The sequence below is a fragment of the Triticum urartu genome, chromosome 6A, assembly GCF_056163025.1.
Source record: "Triticum urartu cultivar PI428250 chromosome 6A, HENAU_Tu73, whole genome shotgun sequence".
Lineage (NCBI taxonomy): Eukaryota > Viridiplantae > Streptophyta > Magnoliopsida > Poales > Poaceae > Triticum > Triticum urartu.
This window is the reverse complement of record NC_141878.1, coordinates 50,636,231-50,653,570: the sequence shown is the minus strand read 5'-3', so window position 1 is coordinate 50,653,570 and position 17,340 is coordinate 50,636,231. Positions and strand designations below refer to the sequence as shown.

The 17,340-nt window shown below is 43.6% G+C and overlaps 1 pseudogene; it reads right to left on the bottom strand.

Moving 5' to 3' along the window:
* Positions 1 to 7,232: 7,232 nt before the first annotated feature.
* Positions 7,233 to 12,593, bottom strand: LOC125516503 (uncharacterized; annotated as a pseudogene).
* Between the last annotated feature and the right edge of the window lie 4,747 nt (positions 12,594 to 17,340).

Genomic DNA, 17,340 nt, shown 5'->3' with positions numbered 1-17,340 from the left:
GGTTATAGACTTATTTCTTCCAGCAGAATCACTCTTTATCGAGTTTAACCATTTCAAATATTCATGTTTATTCAGGAAATAGCACCTAATGAAGAAAGTCTTGCGAACGACTGTTCTTGCAAGCACCATCATGATGTTCGTTTGAAGTCACTGACGCTGGAAAGCTATGTTCAATGCGACAAAAGCATTCGATTTGCAACATTCTTTATTCTCAACCCAGCACAGCTGCAGACTATGAGGATCAAGTTTCTTCTTCAGGAACACTTCACGGAAGAATTCTACAAACAACAACAAGACGTGCTTCAGTTGGACAAAAGGCTTCTAAACATGCTTGCCTTAGGTTGTCGCCAAGTTGCAACCACGGGAACTTGGATCTAAGGCACGCATGTGTTGAGCACCTAGATTTAAAGGATCCATTCATTTGTAAGTGCTGAAAACAGTGCTGGAGTTAGATGTTCCCGCCACTTTCCGGTTTTGGAATTTACGTAGGTGTGCTGAAACAATGCCCGTACCTTTTTTGCTCAATTTGTAACCTTACCAACAGTGAACTCGGTATTTCGGTAGATGGCTAAACGGTCTTTTGCTCATGCCGTACATTTCATTAACTAAAAGGGCTTCAAGTCTCTGCATCCACGGCTATGTACATTTGTGACTTTCTGTGTTTCAGTGATAAGGGTCACAGGAAAGGGCGTCAAATCCACAAAAGGCATCATGTGGTATTATATATAGTCATGCTCGCTTGTGCTAGCGTTTGTGTCCCGAATGATTCAGTGAACCACGGTTTGTGAGCAAACACACAGACGATAATGACTTCGTAGAAAAGTTATTTGAGACGCACTGTTCTACCTGTCACACATGCACGACCATGGCAAACGCACGGAAGTGATACGACAGGACACAGGCACGCCCGTGATTCCACGTGCTTCAGTAGCACATAAGGACGTAATTCTTTCCCAGGAAACGGTGGAAACCTACTGCCAAGCACTATATGCATTTGTAAAATAGAAACGCAAACACAACCGTGACCTGTTGTGTTTGAAATCATTGCATCACAGAAGCATCGCAAGCACGGTTATGCACACGAGGTACGGTTAGGCACAGTGTAGGGACATAATTGCAGATGTCACTGCTGTTGCACATTTTTTAAAACCATGGTCTTGCAATCTTTCTGTTTCAGTGTTTCAGTAATTAGGGTCACAACCACGGGCGTCGAATCCACAAAGGCATCGTGTGTTATTAAATAGAGCCATGTTCACTTGTGTTTGTGTTCCGAATGATTCAGTCGACTTGTTCAGACGAAGAAGCACAGACGAGCAGCCCATGAAGGCATACTTTAATATTAGGCAGGGTCACAATCATGTGTTTATTGCGCATGGTCGATGGTATTACACAGAGTCATGCTCGCCTGCGAGACTCGATCAGACGAAGATGCACGGGCGTCTAGCCCACGGAACTGAACCTTTGTCTTACGCACAGCCACGCGCGTTTACTCTATGAAGCACAGAATTGCCTATACGAGAGACACTGATTTTAAAAGCTTATTTCTTTGTATTTAAAAGCACAGACGTGAAGTCCATAGAGACACGGTTCTTTCTTGATAAAGTCTCTACAGCCACGGTTATGTGCGTTTGTGACTTTCTGTATTTTAGTGATAAGGGTCGTAGACACGGGCATCAAATCCACAAAGGCATCACGCGGTATTATATAGAGTCATGTTCGCTTGTGTCTGTTTTCCGAATGATTCTGTCGACTCGTTTAGATGGAGAGGCACGAACGAGAAGCCCATGGAGGCATACTTGAGTATTTGGCAGAGTCACATTTGTGCGCTTACTACAGAAACATAACAGAATTGGATTCCGATGTGAACCCTCACTGTTTACTTTGTGAGGCAATCAATGACCGATCCAAGAGACACTGTCCTTAAAAGCACGGGCAAGAACTCTCTGCAACCACGGTTCTGTACCAAAGAGCCACTGTCAAACGCATGAAAGTCATGCAACAAGGGCCACACATCTAGTATTAGGAAAAGCACTTTATCAACTGGCGTTGCTCCTTTTCTACGCGCACAGTAGGGTGGCTGTGAAAGACACGTTATACAAGCAGAGAACGAAAATCACAATGCCAGGACAAGGTCAAAAGCATGATTGTGAGTCTGGAGTGTCACGGCTAGAATCCTCGAGGCGCATTTCGGTGTGGCCTGTTGAGTAGAAACTCGGTTGTGCGGTAACCAGAAGCACTACATAACGCCCTGCAAAAAAGGTTTGGTTCACCGTTGTGGTGGCTCTATATGCTTTCAGCTCTTTTCATCTTGCCTGCTGAGTAATAAAAATACCTAAACAAGCAAAATCTGTTATGCTTACATTTGCTTTGTTTCTACAACTGCACCAAATAAACTTACAAGCCATTTTTTATAACCACAGTACGAGGACCAGAAACAGTGCAAGGCACCCATCAGTGCAGGGCACCCATCACCATATATAAGACAGGCAACATGCAAGTCAACCATCATGCAGCTCTGTCCGCAACACAGGCACGGTTGTACATCCATTGTGTGCATGATAGGTACATATATAAGACATGCATCGTCGTACATACAACACATCACGGTTACACATGCAGCATTTTAAATCTACTTTATGTCTCTTAACCTTGGTGCCACAGCATTTTGGTCCTTCGGACATACAAAGCCGCAAAACCACACATTTCCTTCATGACTGCACGCAACACAAAAACAAACAAGCCTACACACGGTGCAAAGACTACGACGGTAGTCTGATAAAGTTTACATAAAACCCAAGCTCAAAAGAACGCAACAACAAATAACTCCATACATCTGGACAACTAACACAAGGCCTGATTTCAGCATCCACACCTGAACGGAACCGTCAAATCCATATATTCAAGACTCCTCTTTCTTAAATGCGGACGCGCGTGGCTGCAACTTGATGATAATCTAAGACGTGCATGTTTAGAAGCCCTTCTATGCCACTCCAGAACCCTTTGTTGCTTTTCGTAAAATACTCCCGTGAACTCTGCGGGAGGGGAGGCAAACTTAATGGTCATGGTCTCCAGATCCTTTGCACTAAGAACAAAGAACATCGCAAAGTCAGCGTAACTCCCAGAGCGAACATAATCTTCCAGCGATACTGTCTTTAGACAAACGTCGTGATGTTTGAGAAACTGCCGGTACTTATGACGCCATTTGTTTTTTTCACCACGAGAAATCAACGATCCCTAAAATATAAATGATAGGTTGAAAATACTTAACGTCTATAAAAAGAGATACAGACCATCAAAAAACCAAATGCAACAATTAATTCTACCACCTCCGTAACAAGAAGTTAGACATAGACTTGTTTACATATGGATGTATACAACAATAAATCATGTGTAGGTACGGGAGCATCAATTTCAGTCAAAATTAAGACAAGCATTTCAAAAAGGAACGAGTACTACAGAATGCAAATTTCTGAAGATCATCACCTCGACAAACAAGTTCTCCAGTTTTGGAAAGCATTGCAGCAAATCAACGACAATGTCCACCTTATAATCAATGTATATAAGCAAGGTCTTGACAGATTGACGCATTGTTGTTAGACTGATTGCCTTCAAACCCTTGATGAAAATTAACAGAAGATGAATCACAAAACTAATAGCATAAATGTTGGATGAAATAAAACTTGTTTCCTCACAAATAAAGTTAAGCTAGAAGTATCACAAAAACTCAATACCTCAAGACACGTCAGACGACATGGATACGGTTCAGACGCAGAGACAGCAGTTACCTCCAAGTCCTGACTCTGCATGAAGAATACAACAAAGACCATCAAATTAATAAAACAAACATCAGAACAAGTACAACTCTGTTCCAGTATTAAGGAAAGTCAGTACCTCAAGACACTTCGAGGGAGACACAAACACGAATTCACCCAACGTCTCCAGTTTAGGTGCAGAGACAATGGTTATCGAACAGTCGTCAACCAGACAATCAACAATCAACCGTCGAAGCGAAGGGGTATCCTCAACAACGAGTTCCCCGTGTGGACAACAAATGCCAATGCTTACAAGGTTAGACGAGTTTATTGTGACACGACGACCTCCTCTATTGCAAACAAGCAGGAGAGACTCAAGTGCAGGGCAACTAGTGTGGATTATGCTTTGCAGTGACGCGTCTGATATATCAACAGCCACAAGCGAGAGTCTTTTCATCAGTGGTAGCTTAAGCGTCCCTACGTAATTGTCTGCTATTTGGCAAAGAGCAAAGCCGAGGGTGTGGAGAGAGGAGGAAAACCGAAACACGGACTCCGGTGCCGAGGGCGTAGTTGAAGTGCATAGATCCAATAGAGTTACCTCTTGCGTCAGAAATTCTGGGAAGAGGTAATAGAACTCAAGAACTTGGATATTGTTCAAATTCCAGGATCGGAGCCAGGCATCAATGATGGAGGGCCTGCACTGTAGGTAGCACGCCGGAATAGAGAGGCGGCTAACCAAGCCAGCATGGCCGGACAGAATGGATTCCGGAAGACTGACAACAGGATTTCGACAAAGCCGCGTTCCGGAATAGCATTTGCAAATAGGCTCCTTGGTGAAGGCGCACAGATGAGATATGGTCTCGATATGAACTTTTTCACCATCGTTAAAAAGACAAGAGTCAGAGATCTCGTGGCAGTCGAGATTCAAAGGAGCGATGGGCCACAAAGGATGCCATTGACGTGCGAGGATTCGAGTATGGATGCCATCCTTGATGGGAAGACGAGAGATGATCTCACCTAGGACGCCGTCAGTGAGATCGCTGATGCGGTCCGCACGACATCCCTCTTCTTCCTCATCGGATCGGGAGGGAGCACGGTCGCCGCTTCCATCCCCTCCGACGACCAGCACACCACCAGAAAGTGGCGTCACCGGTGGCGCCACTCTCGACCTCTTAATGCTACGAGCAGAGCTTTCCATCTCTACCTCCGTTGCTGGGGTGGCGCCGCCCACGACCAGTGCTCACCGAGGAGGATCTGCAGAAATGGTTTACCGCCTGTCAATCCACGCGAGACGCCTTAAATACCCACGACGGGGAGCGGAGGGGTCCAGATTAATTACTTCTTCTATTTTCCTTTCTGACAGGGGGCCCGGGTTAAGTACTACCCGTACCAACTCAATGGTAGGTGACTGCTTGAAACATTAAATAGAACCACCGCTTTCAAGGTACAAGATGCACTGTTGCACACGCAGACCAGGCACGGGGCGTGCCCGTCCGTGTATTAATTATTTATTACGGCACACATTCAATAGAAGAATCTGTTTGACGCCGGAAGCATGGTTCTACAGTCATCTTGCCTCTACGAGCAGCAAAATTTTCCACGGACACGTTCACATTTAAGTCAATAGAAGATTCAAGGCCGGGCCTCTGCTTTGCAAATGATTCTGCTGAAACGCTCCTGTCACGGCTTGTCACGTACCAGACACACAGTACGGCTTGGCATTGTCACGTACCAGACACACGGTCCTGCCTTTGGCATTGTGACGCACTGTTCTACGTGCCACACAGGCATGTACAACAGTTCGTGTCTACGTTCGTGTCTCTTTGTGTTCCAGATGACTCCATTGACTCTAACACCAGGAGAGGCACGGTATGGAGGCCCAGAGAGGCATGCTTGCATTTTACGCGGGATCACAATTATCACAGGCACGGGCATGAAGCGCGTAGAGGCATGGTCTGTGGTATTACATAGAGTCAAGCTAACCTTAGTCTTACGCACAACCACGGGCATTTACTCTGTGAGGCACGGAATGGGCTATATGAGAGACCCTGTTTTTAAAAGCGTATTTCCTTGTACGGGCATAAGCACGTGCATACAGCATAGAGGCACGGGCGTTTACTCTGTGTTTTAGTGTCAAGGGTCACAAGCACGGGCATACAACCCTCAAAGGTCTTCTAATTGCATAGAGTCACGCATAGAGGTTTTCTAATTGTATTCACAATGAGTCGGTGGAGAGGCATGGTTTATTATTACCCGGAGTCACGATTGTGCGATTATTACGGAAACCTAATAGAATCGGGCGACTGTCCGTGTTACAATTGTTTTCTTTGTAAGATTTTAACTCAAATGCACGAACCGTCAAGTGTGTCAGTGTTTCAAGTAAGAGGTCACCTTCGTGTCTCTTTGTGCTCCAAATGCATCCGTTGATCTATAACCAGGACTGGCAAGGTAAAGCTCCTCAGGGAGGCATGCTTGTGTTTTACGTGGAGTCACATTCGTGCGTTAATTGCAGAAACCCAACGTGCGTGTTACAATTAAGTCACTAGAAGATTCAAGGGCGTGCCTCTGCTTTGCAGATGATTCTGCTAAAACGCGAACAAAACCAAGTGAATGAAGTGATGACAGAACCACGACTTTTCAAGAACGAGACACACGGTCCTGCCTTTGGCATTGTAAAGCACTGTTCTACATGCCACACACAGGCACGTCCATGATTCCACGTGCCTTACTAGCAACAGCAAACGCCATGAACCTACTGCCAGGCACTATATCCATTTGTAAAATAGAAACGCAACCACAACCGTGACCCGTTGTGTTTGAAATCTTTGCATCACAGAAGCACCACGTGAAGGCACATGAGGCATGGTTGGACATGCATCGCAAGCACGGTTATTTGAACTACTTACAGTCATGCATTCATAACAGAAAGAACATGAGTTAGAATAGGCGAGGCACAGTTACCACGAAAGCCACGGTTATGCAGCCCCAGAAGCACGACCGAGATTCTGTGCTTAAAAACGTTTTCGTTCCATAACGGCGGGCATGACCATGCAACCGTGAGAGTCACGGTTGAACACTCACCGGTGGCATGGCCGTGGCTGCCTGTGCCCTCAGGTTAATTTTATCTCTCTGTCACGCAGTAGAGAAGCATGCTTGTATGCTTACAACATCCACGTTCAGAAACCGACGCGGCTGCGGAAAATAACAAGGAAACCTGTGCCTCTAATATTTTCGTTCGCCGAGTAAAAATACATAAAGAAGCAAAAGGCGTTCTTATTTAAATTGGTTTTGTTTCTATAACTGCAGCAAATTAACTTACAACCCGTTCTTATAACCACATCACAAGAAAATAAACAATCCCCACCAATTTCTTGCTATTTCATCGCTCCACGTGCGGCCTTGTTTTTGAATGTTCAACAATCCATTCTTCCTTCTCGACCCTTGTGCAAACCCACCCTTCTGCGTAGCTATTCAACCTATTTACCTGTAAAATTAATATTCATACATAAAAACAAAGCGAAATATTGCGGTCATCATTATTTTTTGCTCACGTCCTGTTTAAGCTGCATTATTACCTTTTAATTTTTCTATTCATACTGTTCTCCGGTACCAAAAAGTCTCCACTCAGACCTTTCCTTTCTGAAAATGGACTGTGCAGATTCCGTGCCTTGTCCCGGGCTTCCCTGCACGCATTCTGTGTGCCTGGCTTGTGTGATGTTTGATTCTGGCGTAGATGCAAGACTTTGGTAAATGCTCCCTGCTGTCAGTGCGGTCGTTGGAATTGCTGGCATTTGACGTCTTCCTCCTGGGCTTGGAGTGCATTGTCCTGAGCCGTTTGATGTCCTCGATGGTGTTGTCGGTGTTATCGGCCATTTTCATTGACCTTGCCCTCTTCTCCTGCTGCGATTTCCCCTTTTCCTCTTCAATCCTCATCCTCTCCTGCACTTCTGGGTTATCCGGACAGTTTGTTTTCCTGTGACCCTTTTCCCGACAACGGCCGCACTTGGTTGCGGCTTTGTAGCCTTTTCCTTTCTTCTCAGAACCAGCTTTGATTTGATCTCCTTTTTTCGTACCCTTTGAGCCACTCATGGGAGGGTTCTTGAGAGTTTGGACAAGAATGCCTGTGTCTGGTTCCTCGGCAAGTGCCACCATGACTTTTATTTTCATATCTACCGTACACTCACGCATCACACGGTATGCCTTCTCTTTTCTGCATGCATTTGAATAGATATCCGACAACTCAGTGTAAGCGAGGCCGAATCTCATAGTTTCATCATCTTGTATGGTGATGCTATCACCTTGACTAGTAGACAAAACTTTCACACTCTCTGATAGATTCCTGGTCCATCTGGGGATGACAAAGGATTTTGGAAGTTGATCGATCATGCCTGTTTGGTCCATCACCTTAAGGACATGGTAGCACTGAATGCCATCCCTACTCATTTTCTTGCAGCTGCAACTGTATATTTCTTTTTGCTCATCTACATCTACCCTGAACTCAGACCTGTCAAATTCCTCGCTGGGATAAGGTCTCCACACTTTATCTCCAGGATCAATAATCTTTTCTAAAAAATACTGCCTCCCCTTTGCCAGATCAGAGCACTTGAAGTAAGTCCGGTTCCGTAGCTCCAGCTGGAATTTCCTGAAAATTTCATTCATGTATACTTGACTTGCTTGTCTTTCAATCGGAAAACCCATCTCTAGTGATGGCGCCTTCTCTTCTGTTTGGTATCTTTTCTTGTCAAGCGTGGCGAGGCAATTTTGCTGAATCGTGTGATACACAACAACAAACCTTTTTATAGTGTCCTTGTGGTCGACGTAATTCTTCCACATCGAATTCGTACTCTCACTGCGAGTGGTTGTTGACGAGAAAGGATAGAAACAGTCCTTGAAGTAGGCCGGCACTCAAAAATTTTGGAGTTCCCATAGCCTGTTCAGATGTTTGTTGCCTTCTGCCTTGTGCAGAGAAATTGCTGCTTTCTAGGCACGCTCAAACTCGTCTTGATCTAGTGAGTTTTTGACGATTCGAAATATATCATCCGACATCCCTGGGTGCTGCGCAAACACTGCTGCATTATTTTCCTTCAGGTTCTTCCTAATATGCCACCAGCAGAACCTGTGCCTCGTCCTCAAAAGAGCTTCCTTTATTGCAGTCTTCATCGCCTGGTCCTGGTCTGTAATTATGTATTTCAGCTCTTTACCTCCCATTGCCTCGACAAACGTGCTTAGGAGCCACTTGAATGACCCTATTTTCTCATCCTTCAAAAGGCCTACTCCAAATAGGACGGTCGACCCGTGGTTGTTGACACCTATAATTGGTGCAAATGGCAAGCCATATATATTCGTAGAGAATGTGGTGTCAAAAGACACGAACTCTCCATATAGATCATAATTCATCTTACACAAGGAGTCTGTCCAGAACAGGCTGCGCACTACATTGTTCTCTGTCTCTTCCACATGGTGGAATCCCAGCCTCCACCTCTGCATATCAGCAAACAGTTTCATGGTGTCTGCGATATCAGTGCCGCGCTCTCCAGCCCTGTCCCGGCATGCAATGTTGCTTATGTCAATCGTGTCGAACATAATTTCTCGCCTCGATTTCCCCATGGCAGCAAAAATCTGCATAACCTTCCTTGGTTCTAACCTCGCCTTCTGCAGCACTTGTATAAAGAATTTCTCCTGAGGTGTCATCTTCTTATAGCATCTCATGAACTTCAGCATCCAATCAGATGGGTGAAGCTCGTGGTTGTGCTCTAGACGCACATTCTTCAGATACCATTTCCTCCTATCTGTATCCCTCTTGGCTGTTATTTGGACAGGGCAGCTTGTCTGGATCAAGCAGTTGCTCCTTCTCTCCTTAACATGTCTCTCAGTTGTTTTATTCTGCCCTTCCTTGGTGCACTGAAAAACCTGCTTGTCAAGCTGTTGATCATATGTCAATCTTCTGCTCGTTGATCGCTTGGCAGCAAACCCAACCTTTCTAGCATATCTGCAGAAAAAGAAAAAGCACTCATCCAATGATCCGAATACCATACCACCTTCTGGTTCAACCGCTTCGGTGACCTCCTGAATCGTTGGGTATATGAAATCTTTAAACATGTCATCCATTTCTTTCTCTACAATGGTCGGCGGCGCCATGATGATTCTATCTACCGTGTCTTCGTTCGTCTGATCGCATTCACTTCTGACGACATCAGTCTCATCACCAGCCACAGGTCCACTTACAGCGGAGCTGCTGCTGCTCCGTTGTTTGTCACGCCCAGCAGAATCGTTTCTGTATGCCACGACCAAATCTATAAATGAGTCTGCCTCTCCAATGTTGGATTGTGCAATGCTGCTCCCTGTTTCTCCGGCACTCGAGCAACCAAGGGACTGTGCTGCTTCTACCATGTAATCCGTGCTGGCGCTGTACGCTACTTGCTGCTGTGAACGTTGCGTTTCCTTCGAAATGGATGGAGAACTATGACATTTCTTCCCCTCATCTGTTATCCCCTCCGCCAAATCCTGAACACATGGCAAGAAACATAATTAGATATCCAGAGCAGCATATGCATTTTTTTTATTTCTAAACAAAAGATTTAAATGACTCATCAGGGCTCATCTGGTATACCAAAACCAGACCCGTGCCTCTTCACCGAGTATAAGCAGTACACCAAAGGCACTGTTCACATGACGAATGTGACCATGCTACACACACATCTACACAAAGAGGCACATATGTGCTTCTGTTTACACCATACAACCGGAGACGCACAACAACAACCTATATAAAATAACAACTGCACATACAGCCGTACAAGACAGACAGCCGTCCTCCTGTTTTCCACATTACCATGTTCTCCCATAAAACTGTTTGTGTGTTGAATTGAAAAAGCATAGTTCTGACATCACCTTTGTTTTCCCATGCATCTCTTGTCCAGCAAATCTTGGCGACAACCTTCATGCATTGGTGATTTCACTAACGATTTTGAATGACATCGGAGATCCTTTGGAAGGACCCCTCATGTTGAACGCCACAGGTGATCCTTTCAAAGGACCTTGCCTTATGTTTTCATCAATTCGTGGACTACCGCGATACTTGCTTCCTTCCTCGCACACCTGCGTGTGGAAGATACTGCAATTTAAATATACCAGACGAAAACAAAGAAAAAATTGCTCACAAAAAAATATACATTTGCTTTAAATGTTGTTGCACGTTCATATATGCTGTCACCTGTATTGCTTTCTGATTCTGCTGTATGGTAGAGCTTATTGCTCCTATGTTTGATTTTGTCGTTAGGCTCTTCTTGCTTGTGCAAACCGTACCGAATCCTTGAACACCAATGCTTTTGTTGCCAATGATCCTTCTGCTTGCATCAAAGGAAATTCTGTTACCCTGCACCTCTTCATTATGACCGCCTACAAACGCTGGGCCGTCACAACACCCACTCTACGCCTTTGTGGGCATCTGTGTCTTCAATCCAAAAAATAATTAGAGGCACGTGCGACTAAAACTTCCACATACGTTAAAACCAGCGTTTGAAATTTTCGTCGTTACCTGGACAATCTGCTTAGAGGAGTCTATGCTGCTTAGAATGCTCCTCTTGACAGGTGTCTGTTGCACACCATGCTCCTGGTTGGGGCGTTTGCCAAGAACTTGTATCTCACTCTTGACTCCAATTATTCCAGCCCGCATGGCATGTGCGTGTTTGACAGCATCTGCATCCTTGATCTTCTTCTCGTTTTGTAGTAATTTTTTTCTTCCACCTCTCGATACTCAACTGCAAAGTAGATGCACATGATAAACAGATATTACAGCATTCATCCAGGATATATAAATCATTTTTGTTGTTGTTAATGATCTACTATTTGGTGTTCTCAGTGGTGACACCTTGACAGCAAACGTCCCAGGAATAAAAGACCAAACACTAATGTTCAACTGCCTTACTATTACCTGCCTCCCATAATCCTTGCCGATGTCGTTCAAAGACCGACCGTCCCTGTTGTCCTGACCAGATGACGCACTCCTGAACATCTGCCCCGAAAAAGAGACGTAAAAAATATAAAGGTTATAAACCTACAGTATCAGTGTTAAAACTTTTCGAAGTCGTTATCAACAGAGATATATTTTTAGATATATTTTTAGTTCTATGTAATTAACAAATATAAATATATACATATATTAATTTTTCATTAAACTACAACCTCAACCAAAGTGAGATCCTCTCATGCTAATTTGCCTGTGCAACACTTAACACAAAGATAACCATGAAACCTAACAAAAGTAACAACATCGTATTACAAGGACGAGAGGATACAAAACAAAAAACAAATTCAAATCAAAGCTATAGTGTAAAACTAAACAGTTTTATTCTATGAATCCCGACCACAACAAATTCCTCAATGAGTTGAATCTCGTGTATCAGGAATCGCCACGCAAAAGGTGCATTGATAAATTTTTTTACTAACCTTTGATGTCCGAATCTTATGCGCTGATTGTTCGGAAGTCACACCTTTCTAAATTGTGGAGGGATCTGCTTCCCTGCAGCTTGTCAGCGATCCCCTTCAATGATTTTGAATCTCGAAGAGAGATAAAAGAGAAAGAGAGAGGGAGAGAGAGAGAAAGAAAGAGAGAGGCTACTTCATTTTTTTGCGTGCAGGAGAAGAATAACCTGATAGGTGGGGTGAGTTTTGCGATGCATGAGAGATGGGCATGTTTTTTGGGCGTGACGAGATGTGGTAGGTCGACTTCACTTGACCGTCCACAACACTGACAAGTGGGATCTCAGTTACTAATTCCTCTAAGTCTCTCACTAACTTGTGGGGTCGGCCTTATATGAGTCCTACAAGGAGTACCTCCATCTGAGGTGTGAAAATGTGTAGGTGGACTTCAAGCTCATACTGACATGTGGGCTCTCAAATAGTTCCTTCAAGTATTTGACTAACTTAGGGGTCGTCTGCAGATGAGTTCCAGATCTCTCTCCATCTAGCATCGGTGGCGACAGGCGAGCTCTCCAAAGGAAAGCCAATCCTGATCCCTCCGCAGATTTCGCTCGTCACTGAAAAATTATCGGTCTCCTTCATCTCACTCGCCTTGGATATCCTGTTCAGGTAATCCATTGCATTCTCACCATGATTATGCCACCGATTCAACGTTTGAACAAAAAAAATTACCGGTGCTAGCAATTCTGCGGGCTGCGTACACACCGCATGTGCGCAACACAACAGGTGGGGCGTGATTTGAATATCGGTTCCGCATCCAATTATCTTCAGCTGGTCCGTGCTCAAACTGTTGCGCCGTCTTAACAGCAGAGAGGTTACGGATTTAAAATTAGGACTCAGCTAACCTCACTTTAACCATGCAAACTGCATGCTTGTGCCGTGGTTTTGCTAACTTGAGTTATATCTCCAGCCATGCAAAACTTAAGCACTCGTCTTAGCTAACCAACTAGAGACAGGTCAAATTATTTGTATAGATCCGCAATCTATAGCAGAGATCCAAAGGATTTACGTCCATTTTTGCAAAGCAGTTACTAACTCAGAGTTAGAACCCGTCTTAGCTAACCAGTCTGTTGATGATAGTCTCACATGGACTGCTAACAACTGTCGTACATAGCTGACCTGATAACGATGATGTCTCATGACCTCTTATGTAGAGTTCGATGAGATGGATTCCACCCCACAGCTGTCGGAGACTCAGGCTCAGTTTGTCGATGGCACGGAGATTGTCACCCAAGATTTCATGGTTCATGACCAACTAGAGACAGAGAGACTAAGGATCGAGTTAAAACATGCAGCGCACAAAAAGCTTTTGAGGAGTACAGGACAAAGAAGCAGCTTGCTGCCTCGAAGTAGGTGTTTTTATCATGCATCTCGCGTGTGTCGTTGAAATTTCTTTGGAAATCAATGCCTCTCATTTCTATCTGCATTTTTAATCACAACTTAAATATTTATCTCTGTTTTGCCGACTCGGCGTTTATATGTAAGCTTCTGCCAGAAAAAGCATGTGGTTCAACAATAAATTTGCTAAAAGTCATTTCTTATCTCTGTCCGTAGAGCTGCTGCAACGGGTGAATACGAAGAAGAATTCAGCACAAAACTTAGCTTCCAGAAATTCATTTCTGTCTGTGAAAAGCTAACAGAACCACAAAAACAACTAGTCAGAGATATTGGTTTTGGGTACCTACTAGATCTGTGCTGTCGCGAGCTTCCAAGGTGTTTCGTTCGCTGGCTTGTCCGCTATTTTGATTGCCCTTTCAGGTGTTTCATACTGCCTAGTGGATACAGATTCCTTATCAACTCGTACACTGTGCACCGGATCTTAGGAATTCCACTGGGCGGGCACATTATCCCTAGAAAATGCTCAGAAGCTTTCAGATGTCAGGTTAAGTCTGAAACTCGGTGTGCTGGGCATGCTCCAAACATCAGAGAGTTAACTGATCTCATAACCCCAGAGCTGACAGGAGAAGTGTTTCAACAAGTTTTCGTGATGTTTGCAACAGCGGTATTTCTATGCCCAACGACATATGATTGCGTTAGCCCCGACTATTTAGCCGCTCTAGAAGGACCAGCAAGTAACATACCATCATATGATTGGTCCAATGCTGTCAGAGAGAAACTGGTGACATCACTCCAGACCTTCAAGAACAAAGGATTCGCAGGCGCCCTGTGTGGCTGCCTCCTGATACCAGTGGTTTGTTCACTAACTTGTACACTTCTTTATACCCACAAGAAGCTACAAGAACATGATTAAATTTTACCACTTCCTCACTTGCAGATAACGTATTTTGAATACCTGGATACGAAGATTATGGAGCTGCAACCTGACACTCCTGCAAGACTTGTCATGTGGGACACAGAGGCCATTAAGAATTATGCTAACATAGACAGCCTGTCAACGGAGGACGAAATTTTTGGGAAATACACGGTGAGTCAACTTTTCATCATTTTCATTGGTGAACTTTTCGACTCAACATAATGACTTAGCTGCCATATATTAACTTGACTTGACTGTAATTTTTTCCTTCCACATGACAGCTGAAAGACATTAGACGCACACCTTTCCAACCACCGCTGGCTTTCAGGCGCCATTTTTCCAAATGAGTCCCAGACTAGAAGCATACATAGAAGAATTTGTGCCTCAAGAAAAACTTTATTCCGTAAGTGATTTCCAGCTTCTGCACATGATTTTATGTTTGAAATGATGTTCCCTAAGTTTTTACGAAACAGATACATGTCCTATTGTGTTCATCCAGAAAGTTTCATATACTACGTTAGCTGTGCTTTTGTGTTAAAACCAGAAGTGCTTCCTATAGGACGTTAGCTGTGCTTCTGTGTTAAAAACAGAAGTGCTTCCTATAGTACGTTAGTTGTGCTTTTGTGTTAAATATAAAAGTGCTTCCTATAGTACCTTAGCTGTGCCTTTATGTTAAAACCAGAAGTGCTTCCTATAGGACGTTAGCCGTACTTTTGTGTTAAATATAGAAGTGCTTCCTTTAATACGTTAGTTGTGCTTTTGTGTTAAAAACATAAGTGCTTCCTATAGTACGTTAGCTGTGCTTTTTGTGTTAAATATAAAAGCGCTTCCTATACTACATTAACTGCGCATTTGTGTTAAAACCAGAAGTGCTTCCTATAGGACGTTAGCTGCACTTTTGTGTTAAATATAGAAGTGCTATACTACGTTAGCTGTACTTTTGTGTTAAATATAAAAGTGGTTCCTATAGGACGTTATCTGTGCCTTTGTGTTAAAACCACAAGTGCTTCCCATAGGACTTATCTGTGCTTTTGTGTTAAAACCAGAACTGCTTCCTATAATACGTTAGCCGTGCTTTTGTGTTAAATATAAAAGTGCTTTCTATACTATGTTAACTACGCATTTGTGTTAGATATACAAGTGCCTCATATAGTACGTTAGCTGTGTTTTGGTGTTAAAACTAGAAGTGTTTCCTATAATACGTTAGCCGTGCCTTTGCGTTAAAACTAACAGTGCTTCGTATAGTACGTTAGCTGTGGTTTTGTGTTAAAACAAGAAGTGCTTTCATATAATACGTTACCCGTGCTTTTGCGTTAAAACTAACAGTGCTTCCTATAGTACGTTAGCTGTAATTTTGTGTTAAAACTAGAAGTGCTTCCTATAATACGTTAGATGTGCCTTTGCGTTAAATATAGAAGTGTTCCCTATAGTACGTTACCTGTGCTTTTCTGTTAAAAATACAGGTACTTCCTATAGAACATTAACTGTGCCTTTGTATTAAATATAGAAGTGCTCCCTATAGTACGTCATCCGTGCTTTTTGTGTTAAAACTACAAGTGCTTCCTATAGTACGTTAACTATGCCTTTGTGTTAAACAAAGAAGTGCTTCCTATAGTACGTCAGCTATGCCTTCGTGTTAATTGTAACACTGCTTCCCTAAGACGGGAGATCAACCATGCTTCGTAAGGTAGGTCGACTGCGCTCTTTCAAAGAATGTGTTCACCATGATTCATGGACTTTGTTAGCCGCGCTTCCCGCAGCACACCATGTGTCCTTCTGCGCACATTATTCCATGCCTTTCTGCAATTATTGACACAACGTACAGTAGTTCACAAGATATTTTTCATTTTCGGTATTAATAACTTCTTTTCATTCTCGGTGTTAATAATATCTGATGGTTTTTCTTTCAATTCCAGGCCAAGATGAAAATTGCCAAAGTTATCAATGAAATGTACACAGAACTTTTCTCACGGTTTCAACCAGTTCTCGAGCAGAAATTGGAGAAGCTCCTTTCACTTGGTAGGGATCTTAGTGCAAAATAAACCAAGACCAGAGACCAGGGCATTTATTGTAACTTGCAACAGGACAACTCAAATGAAAAAGAAACTTTTTCATCGCTCCCTTCAACATATTCTACGCTTCCAAGTTCTAGCACGACAAGCAGTCAAAGTTCTTCCAGCAGTGCCTCAACCAGTGTCCTTCACGCCACATCATACTCCCTGGAAAATTTAAAGGGTTGCTGCGATACCCCTGACCCAGAATCCCAGAATCCGTACGAAAAAGAGCAGTCCCAAATTCGTCTATCTTCACACCTAAAATCATCAACCCAGATTAAGTTGCTACTGGAAGTGAACAGGATCTACCACAACAAAGAGGACATTGATGAACAAGCCAAGATTCATCTGGATAAAGTTCATAACCATCTGCACAACTGCCTTGATGGCTTGCCGGTCCATGACCCCTTCATGTCAACAACCGAGATGCTCAAGAGCGGGGCAATTATAATGACAGGTGAAAATTCATCTGAGTGTTCTGTACCGATTGAAACCCAAAAATCTGCTGGAGGATCCGCAGACCACAACTCTCTAACAAACCCACTGAAAAAACTCCTGGAGGAAACAGCAAAACCTACTGCAACAGAAACATCAGTCTCGCACTCTGTGGTTGACAAACAATTACTGACTGATCCAATCCCAACAGATACACTTGGAGCACCTGTTTATCATGTTGGGAAAACGTCACCAACTACTGCACGGTCCAGCGGTTCTGACAGCGCTCACAACAACTCTTCAACCAACACAAAAAGCCTCACTGTATCCCAGCCTGTACAAAAATCAAACAATGTCACTGGAC